General features: G+C 54.4%; 1 long non-coding RNA gene across 3 annotated transcripts in view; it reads left to right on the top strand.

Moving 5' to 3' along the window:
• Positions 1-347: 347 nt before the first annotated feature.
• Positions 348-9906, top strand: part of LOC107510272 — a 166502-nt gene continuing 156943 nt past the window's right edge. For all 3 annotated transcript variants that reach the window (XR_004951645.1, XR_004951646.1, XR_001596756.2), the window contains exon 1: positions 348-934. This is a non-coding gene — a long non-coding RNA (uncharacterized LOC107510272). The remainder of the gene's footprint in view (positions 935-9906) is intronic.

The raw sequence follows: 9906 nt of genomic DNA, 5'->3' as shown, positions 1-9906 counted from the left end.
CCCGGACTACAACGGATTGTCATCGTGGGCGGCATTTAGGGAATGATGAGACCCACGTTATGCGCAAAGGTCAGCCTAGACCTCACAGAGTTGACAATGAGGTGGAATCCCAGCTGCATCTACGAGGCGAGGGCGCGAGGGAGGACAGCTGGGGCGCGCGGACCTCAACCCTTCCTGCAGCTGTTCTGCCTCTGCTGCGCCTGGGAAATCAGAACTACAACTCCCAGGAGGCAGCTCGCCCAGCCTCGCCGACCCTCCCCGCGCCCCGCCCACTGCGCCCCGCCCCGCCGCGGGACCGGCTGGTATATAAGGGCCGAATGGCCAGGCCCGGGGCAGAGCGCGGAGGCGGCGCGGGATCGCGGCTTCCCGGTGGGGCCTGCTGGACGCAGCTGCCACAGCCAGAAGCCGCCGCTCCGCGCTCCCCGCCCCGGGCCGCCCCTGGCCTGCCCTGCGGGCGCCCACCCCACACTGCCGGGGCCCCGCAGACCCGCAAACCCGAGGTCGAGAGCGGCTTTGCCCTTGGCGCTCTCCTGGGTCTGGCAGACGGGTTCCGGCGGGAATCGGGTCCGCGCGGGCAATGCGCAGCCGAGGAAGGCGAGGAGCGGCGTGCGGGCCGGATGCTCGGCCCGTGCGAGGAGGCGGGATGCGCTCGCCGCGGTCCGCGGGGCGCCCGGCGACCCACCGGGGTCGCGCGGCCGATCCCGAGCCCGGGAACGCGGCCTCTGGGCGCCCCAGCCAGTCCGCTCCCCGCGATCTCCGCGGGTCCCGAGCGCAGAGGCCGGTGCCAGCTCTTCGGCCTTGGGCGACGTGTGTGGACCGGGGCGCGGGGCTCCGGACCCCCCAACGTGGATTACTTGGTGCGCATCGGCCGGGCTCGGAGGATCCATCCGCGGACTGATTCATTCCCCGCGACTGTCGCGTCGCTCGCCGCGAGGTAAGTCCCCCTGCCCTTCGGGGGAGGGGCTTCCCTGGTCTCGGCGCCCCCGCCCCTCCGCGTCCCCCTCTCTCCCGACGTCTCGAGGTTCTGAGGTGAAAATTTTGTTTTCTTGTCGTTGGGATCTTCTCGGAGGACATTTTGGCCGTCCCTCTGTCTCAAGGGGCAGCTGGTCGCCCGGGTCGCGGTGGTCGGCGCCCACCCTGGGCGTTCTCGGCTGTCGCCCTGCAGCTCGCCGCGCCCCGAGCCGGGCTGCTGGCTGCCCCGCGGGGCCGAGCCCAGCCTGGGCAAGGCTCGGCGTCCTCGGCGCTCCGGGCAGCCCTTGCACGTACCTTTTCGCCTGGGCACCCTCCGGGGCCCGTTACTTCGGGAGCGGAGCCGCCCGGGTAAGCTCCTGGCGTCTGGCCACTGGCGACCCAGAATGCGACTGGGGCGCAGTGCTTGGGAAAGGCGACTGGGCCGAGTCCCCCTCACCGCCGGGGGTGGGGGACGGGGGTGTTTCTGGATGTCCCTGGTCGGCTTTACTGCAAGGACCGGACCGCCCGTCAGGCAGACGGCGGTATGGTGTGGGTAGGTTTCTGAATGTCTGGGAAGTGGCAGGAATTGGGTCCCGTGCGTCCCCGTGTCGTGTCCCCCTTCACCCAACGTGTTCATGGAGGAAGTTTCCTGGCCCACGTGGGGAGGGGGCTGAGTCGTGAGCCCTGAACTGAAAGCGGATCGCTCCTGTATCCCTCATCCCTCCTTTCCTTGTCCTTTTGTGTCGGCGCTGTTCGGGGCCGCGGGGTACCTGTCACTGAGTAAGCGCGGAGCACACGTTCGTCAGATGAATGACTGAGCCAGTCTACCTTGATGCACAGATAAACCAGGGCCCTCTTTTTCCTTCTCCCTGTTTGGCGCTTGTCCCCAACCTCAGGACTTAACCCCTTGACGATGGTTTTCCTGAGATGCTTTCCCAGACGTGGGATTCCCTCCCCTCCCCCGGCCCTACTGGCAGCCTGTCGGTGAAGATCCGTTCCCACACCCAGAAGTCCCATCTGCATGGAAAACTTCTGGAAGCTGTCAGGGGTCTCCCTTGGTAGGTGCTTAGCTTTGCCTCTGGCCACACCAAGTCCCTGGAACTGCCCACACTGGTGTCACAATGTTTGCTGTGGGCGTCCCGCCCCCCACCCTGGGAGAGCGACTGTTGAAACTGTCCCGCTGATGACCTGCTGCTCCACAGATGTACAGGTCTGATTTTTAAAGTAATCCGTGCTCTTTATATTTTATAGAAAACCAAAAAAAAAAAAAAAAAAAAAGAAAAAGCGGGAAAACCACCCAATTCCCAAGCAATTGGACATATTTCCTCATTGTTGAAACTCTGCAATATACATGACATTTCCTGCTCCCCCCGCCCCTGATTTTATTTGGTTGTTTCCCCATGCGATGACTGTATCCTGACACAGGCGCCATATCGTAATTTGCTTGATGATTTCCCATTGTTGGGCACTAAGATGGTTCCAGATTTTTACCTTTAGAAATAATGCGTTGGTGAGCTGCTTTTGTGCATAAGGATTTGTCCCCTTTGGGGATCATTTTCTTTTGAAAATTCCTAGGAATCACACTGTCTTCGCTTTAAGTCAGAGTCATGTCCAAAGTAAGAGGAATGCTCCTCTTGGTGGAACTTGCTGAAGTGGGCTTGGGGGAAGGGAGCACCCCTCATCCCTGAGATAATGCCCACGTCTGGCAGTCAGGACTCATTGGGTTTTTTTTGTTTTGTTTTGTTCTGGTTTGTTTTTCCTGCAGCAGAGAGTTGATCAGCATTATGAGATTGGTAGAATTTGCCTTCCCTTTTGTGATATGAATTATGTTAGTTAGCCATACCGTAGATTAAGATTTACTAGGCAGTTGGATTAAAAATGTTGTCATTTAAAAATAAATTAACTTTGATTTTGATATAGATCGAACTTTACAGAAAAGTCGCAAAAATAGTACGTGAAGTTCCCCTATGCCCTTCACCCAACTTCCTTAAATGTTAACATTTTACACGAAACACAGCCTGATGATCAAACCCAGAGAATTCACAGATGGGACGCCGCGAACGAATCTCCAGGCTTTATTCAGTTTTTTTCCTCTTGTGATTCAAGATCCTGCATTGCAGAAAACGCCGTCCTGTAAAAAACAAAACAAAAAAAAAACCAAACAAACAAAAAACGGGAGTCGAGAGTGGTTCAGACCATCTTTTTTTTTTCTTCTTTAAACCTCTTTATTGAGGTATGATTGGCACATGAAAAGCTATACATTTTTAATACATACAACTCGATGAATTTGGTGATACGTATATACCATGAAAACCCCAAATCCATGCCTTAAACATTCATCGCCTTCGAAAGTTTCCTCCCACCAACTTCATTTATTTATTTTTTTGGTGGGGGATGAGAACGGTGACTCCCGATCTACCTTCTGAGCAAATGTGTGAGCATACAGTGCAGAATCACAAACTCAAGGGGCTGTGCCTACACGGGGGTCAAGGACTTAATCTGGAGAAGGTTCACAGTTGAGAAGTCCCCTCCATCTCCTTCCCCAGGTCACCTTGCCCCTCCTTCCTGTTTATGGCCACAGAGCAGGTGAGACCCTCCTGGCCCGGAGGGCAGAGGGGCCCTGACCCTACCCAGGAGAAGCATCTCTGCGCATTCCCCGCCTGCCTTCTCCCCAAAACCTTACCAGGAGCGAGTTCTTTAGTAAAGACCGAGTTCTAATCCGATCTGTCCTAACACGTCTTCTGGGGTAGGTGGATGGATGGCATCCGGTGTGCGTGAGAGCAGTGAGCCACCAAGCCCCGGGTCCGCCTTTGACGAGTCCTGCACCCATGCCTGTGCCGGTGACTCACGCCACCGAGCAGCTGGTGTGCTGGGTGCTCAGTGTGCAAACCCAGCAAAATGCATTTCCTGGTTGCCTGCGCAGGTTTCAAGGAACATGGGTTTCTGCTCTCACCTTGGAATGGATTTAGGGTATTGTCAAGCAGTCTTAGGCCAGGAAGTGATCTCCCTTTTTCTCTAGGGGACTTAATTCTCCTGAGAGGGGTGAGGGGACGCAGCTCAAAGGGGTTTTTCGGGTTTTTCGGAAGGGACTGATGTCGATGGAGGCTGGCTGAGTGTCTCTGCATGAGAGAGGCTAGCAAGAAATCGAGGCTCTTCTTCTGCTCCCCCGCCCCGCCCCAAACTGGGACCCCATTAGTCTGCACCTCCCACCACAATGCACATGTGAACTCGGGCTACCTGCTTCCAGTATCACTGCGTGCTCCAGCTCAGAGTGGTCACCTGCATTGAGTACAGGTGACGTTTGTGTGGAATAAGGACGTTTTGAGGTTACTGAAATCTCAACAAAACTGACCTCGGTTGTCCAGATAGAGTTTCTCTGTTACTGTTTGCATACGGTTGGTTGCCTAGACTTGATTTTCGTTTTCCTCTTTGAAATGCTCCCCGCCTCCCTGTTATAGCTTGTAAACTGAAAGGTGTCCATCCCCTCTCTCCCCCGCCCCCCGCCGGCCTCCCCCCTGCACTGGGCTGCAGTAACCAGCCAGCTCCAGTGAGGATCATAGCAGGCAGTCTCAGCGGGAGAGGGCCTGGGGATGCTGTGGCTGAGCAGTTCTGGAACAGCCTTCTGTCTACGCCTGCCTTGTCCCTCTCCTCCGTGTCCCCTCGTGGGTCCTTCTCCTCAGGAGCTGCCACTCTATCTCAGTCAAAGAGGACCCAGTTCAGACTTACTGCTCCCCTAACCAGCCCCGCAGGCCTTCAAGTTGTGGTTTACAGAAGAATGAGTTGCTTAGAGAACTTGGTAAAAATGAGTATTCTTTCGGCTCTCTCCACCCTTTCCCTAATTTTAGAGGTTCTATTTTGGTGTGCCTGGGGGGAGGGGAGCTCAGAGATCTGCATTTTTAACAACTTGCCCAGGCCATTCCAATACTGATGGATGCTTTAAGAAACCAACTTGATTGACTTCTTGGCAGTTAAAGCCGGAATTGAATGAACTTCTTCCTACTGAAGCTCACCCAGCCACAAAGCGGCTTTTTCCCCCTCCTCCTTCAGGAAGCCTTCCTGGCTTACTCCACCCGATCTGGGTTCTCACACACACTTATTTGGTTTGTTGGTACAGGTTTTGACATAGACGTCTTGAAATCAGATGCCCTTTGTACTTGGTTAAGACAGAAAAGACTGCATTTAGGCAGAAGGTAAAGGAACTGCATTTCTGGGCTTTCAGAGTAAATTAGATCTGCAGCCTGTCCTGGGTGAGGGCGGAGGGGGATGGGGTGGGGGAAGCGTCAGTTCCTCCAGAGCTTGGAAGGTACCCTTTCATAGATGGCTTCCCAGTGCATTTGTCCGTGTGCCCCCAGAGGCCACCGCTACGTCTGGCTGGCATTATCCGAGGCGATGAACACTTGTCATCGTGGAGCACTGGGGTTCCCCCACACCAGCTAGAACCCGTCTTTCACGTGGCAGATGTGCCTAGCTCGCTCTGTGAGGACTGCAATGGTCCTGGGTGGCTTTCCTCTCTTTGAACGCTGTCATTGGCCAAAGATGCTCTGTTCAAACTTTACTGGGGCTCCCTCGCTTGACAGACCAGCTTTGTGCCCAGCAAAACGTCTATGCCAAACTGATCCAGGCTGATCACATGATGTGTGAGAGGCCCCGAGGAAGTACGCAGCCTAGAGGAATGCTGAAGTGGCGAGTTTCTGTCAAAGAATTCTTTTTGTAGCGTGAATCATCACCTCCTCCCGTATTTGGTTTGTTGCTACAGGTTTTGACATAGAAGTCTTCAAACCAGGCACCTTTTGTAGTTGGTTAAGACAGAAGTGGCTACATTTGTGCAAGTGATAAAGGGACAACAGTTCTGGGTCTCCAGAAATAAATCAGACCTTCGGTCTCTTCCCTTAGGTCTGTGAACCGCCCCCTCACCCCCCGCCACTGCCCCTGCTCCCGCCAGTGGTTTGGAAAATGCCTCTTACATGGTCTGATTTTTCAAAACCACTTCCTTGGCCTAAAAAGTGGGCCCTTGACCCCATTTCACTGGAGCGATTTCTGTCCTTTTTCTTTCTTTTCGTTGGACTGAGAAGCCGGGTGAGACAGTTCAGGAAAGACCATCTGTGCCTGTCAGATAATTCATTAGCGATTTCGGCCATGCTTTTGAGCCATCCGTGGTGTATTCTTTCCCTTATTATAGGCGCCTTTCCAATTGTTTGCCGTAGACTTCCCCTCTCGTCGATTCTACAGCCATTGAGTGCCTGCTCGATGGTTCTCCGACATTGGTGTGAGTCGCTTTAGTTCTTCGGCACATGGGTTCTGGTGGTCCCAGGGCCAGAGGGAAGATGACCGATTTAGCAGCCTCAGCGGGGAGGGGTTCTGCTGAGCTCCGGGCGTTGAAGGGCAGGTGTCTGAGATGCTGGCCTCAGGAGCACAAGTGGCAATTATCGTTTCCTCTTCGCTTAACTAATTTTTAAACATTTTAACCGTGTTTTATTGTGGTGAAATGTACAGGACGTGAAGTTTACCATCTCAATCGTTTTTAAGTGTGCAGTAAATAGCACGGTGCCCGGTCACGTTGTCCTGTGACCGTCAGTCACCGCTGTCCATCATCCCACACGGAAACTCTGAGCCCACTAAACACTAACTCCCCACCCCGGCCCCAGCCCCGTTCTCCTGTCTGTCGCTATTAATTTGACTACTGTAGGTAGCTCGTGTAAGTGGAATCATACAGTATTTGTCCTTTGTGTCTGACTTACGTCGCTTAGCATAAATTAAGGATGAACATAAGTCAGATACAAAGGACAAAGGTCCATCCGTGCAGTAGCGTGTGTCTTCCATGGGAAGGGTGAATAACATTTCACTATGAGCAGAGACCACCATTCGTGTATCCGTTCACCTGTTGATGGACGCTTGCCTCCACCTTTCGGCTCCTGTGAATAACGCCGCTACGAACGTGGGCGCGCAATGCCTGTTCGAGTCCCTGCTTTCGGTTCTTTGATGTGCATGCCCAGGAGTGGAATTGCAGGGTCGCGTAACCATTCTGTTTAATTTTTGGAAGAGCCACCGTACCGTTTTCCACAGCAGCTGCAGCATTTTACATTCCCACCGGCAACGCCCAAGGGTTTATAATTTCTCCACATCTGAGCCGACACTTTTTTTTAAATTTTATTTTTGGATGATAGCCATTCCAGTGGGTATAGAGTGGCACTTAACTACTTTTAAAGGCAGATTGACCAGGTTGGTTAGAATCTTTTTTTTTTTTTTCCCCGTGTACATTCTGGGAGCCTGTGGCATCTCCTTTTATCTTTGAGAAAGCCTCTCCACTACGAGCTGAGTGCCCCGGGACACGGGACAGCAGCAGGTACGTGGGGGAGCTCAGCCCCCCAAACACTGCATCTGTTCTTTCTAAATTAAGAAGTGTGGCAATTTTGCAAGTTCCTTAGGTTCGGACTATTTGCACTGGAAGTTTTCAAGTGCTTTTGTGCGCATATCCCGTCCATGACCCTCAACCTGGTGAAATAGTCGGCTGTCATCCTCATTTTCCAGAAGAGACATTAAGGCGCAGGTGAGCGAAGTGATGCAGGTAGATCCTGACCCGGCAGACCGGCCCCTAACTCCTAACCCCGCACACGCTCTGAAAAGTGAATATTTTGGAAGCCTTGGAGTTGGGGGGAGTGGGGAGGCCTGAATCCTCTCTGCCCACTTGTCCTGCATGGTCAGATTTCATACATGAAGTTTGCCGAGTGTGGTGTTTTTTTTTGCAAAAATGTCGAACAATTATTTTTCTGTAGAACCCTTTTCTGCCCAGCTGAGCGGCTTAAGCAATGCCTTTCTGAGCTCGGTGGTGACATGTCAGATGTCTGTGGTGGCTCCGGTGGGGAGCGCGAGTCAGCGGCTGGGTAAAGACGGTCACCCCCTTTCTAGAGTTTTCCTCCTGAAACTATGCATGAGCCCTGAAATCCCAGCCTGCTCCGGTGTGTCATCGCACGTCCCGAGCGTGTGTCTGGCCTCTCGGCTGGGGACGGGGTGGGGTTGGGTGGCTGGATTAGGCTTGGACGGTGGGCGGTTTCATTGTCCCCCGGGACTGACCGTCTGCTCCCCAGTTTCCCACCGCTTTGCCTCTCACATCCTCTCTACCCTCGCCCACGTGGCGGGGAGAATGTGACCTGGTGCCCTCGAGCCACCACGAATGTGGCTCTTCTTCCTTTTTGTTTTTCTTTCCATCATGATATTTTGTTTTATTTTTAAAAGGAAACAGCAAGAAACGTAGCTGTAGTCGCTGTGGCTGGGGTGACAGGGGCGCATCCCACGTCCGGTGGCTCTTTTTCTCTAGGGGGCGGGAAGGTGGGGAGGGTGCCTTCCCCCCTCCCCTCCCCGTGACTTGCACCCATGACGTCACACCAGATTTATTTGGTGGCCCAGGGTTACGCCGAGGGAAGTTTCTCTGAATCCGAGGGAATCTGTGGCCACCGGCAAGCCAGTTGGGACACGTTGCTGTTTGAGTTTTTAATTAAATTTCTTAAGCGGAAACTAGGAATGCGGTTAACCAGGGAGCTGAGGTGGCCCTGGCTTGTCATTCCAACTTGACCACTGGGCTTTTCCGCCTTTCCTGGAACTGCTGTCCGCTTCGCTCCGGCTCCGGCGTTGTGTTTCGAACCCAGCTCATTCCCCTTTTTCTGGACCCTTCCCCTCTGCCCTTGTCACCCTGGGTGTCTGTCTGTAGGGCATGGGCTTGTGGAAGAGGCTGCGTGGCTGCACGCACGGTTCAGACTGGTCATTCAATGTCACCTGTCCCTTAAACTTTACGCCCCAACCCAGTTCCATCTACGTCCCTGCGTAAGGGTTCAAGAAGTATGATTCGCCGACCAGCCTCAGCTACCAGGGCGTCCGTTATGTCGGGAGGGAGGGAGAAGCCAGCCGTTCGCGGGCTCGGAGTAAGGGGCTCCACAGTCTTAATTTTCAGTCTGCAGGGCCTGGAAGGGGACATTAGTACCTGTCCCCTTTACTACAAGTTACTATTAGTACAAGTTACAGGGAAACCAACCCTAACTGGCTGAAACGAATGAGTTTTGGGCTGTTCGTATAACTGAAGCCTAGGGCTCGTGCTTTGGGGTGATTTGTCGGCTCTCTGTTTTCCTCTAATTCTTTTCGTCTTAGCTGTACTTCCCTGGTGGGACGTAAAGAGCAGGCGCATTCGCAGGCCTCCTGCTTCTAGATGCCCAGAGCGAGAGAACGGCTCTGTCTCGGCATTCCTGCCGGCCGACCCCGGACCAGGGGGACGGACGGGTCGATAGGCTCTCTTGCAGTCACATGCCTCACACCCGGGTCTGCGGGGGAGGCAGCTTCCCTCCCAGAGCCCCCTGGGGTTCCGCAAATGGGACCTGAGACCTGATAGGAGTTGAGGCAACACCAAAGGCGGATAATGAGGGAATTGGGGTACGGGGTGACACACGGAGTGGGTTGGGGGGGGCAGGCCATCCGCCCACCTGTGTATCCTCAGTGCCTCCGGGGCGCGCTAACGCTGTCAGCGCTGACGAATGAGTGAAGCTGATGAATGAGCGAAGCCAGCAGCGCCTTCCTCCTCCGATCTCTGTTCCCGAGGGTCTCGTTTTGCTCCACTGGGGACTCGGGACCCAAAGTCCAGCCTCGCACTAGGCCACCCATGACCGGGGTCTCATTACCTGCACAAAAGCGTTCCTGCTGGCATAGCAACTTGATGCTTGGAATGGCTCCTCATCCCTGAGATTTCTCCAAAGCAAACAAAACACCGTCCCAAGCTCCGGGCAGTGACCAGTGGCGTTGCTCCCGGCCTCCCTTGCGGAGGCAAATTTTGGTCCATCCCAGGTGTGAAAAGTCAGATCACGGGAGCCGGGCTGAGGGACTCCTGCGGATTTCCTTCTGAGTTCCTGCGCTGGGCAGCCCAGTGGGGAGACTGAGCACCCAGTCTGGCTCGAGAGGGGGCTGGTCCAGGAG

This window comes from Rousettus aegyptiacus, unplaced genomic scaffold (assembly GCF_014176215.1).
Source record: "Rousettus aegyptiacus isolate mRouAeg1 unplaced genomic scaffold, mRouAeg1.p scaffold_m13_p_6, whole genome shotgun sequence".
In the NCBI taxonomy this organism is placed as follows: Eukaryota; Metazoa; Chordata; class Mammalia; order Chiroptera; family Pteropodidae; genus Rousettus; species Rousettus aegyptiacus.
This window is presented reverse-complemented; position numbering and strand designations above follow the sequence as displayed.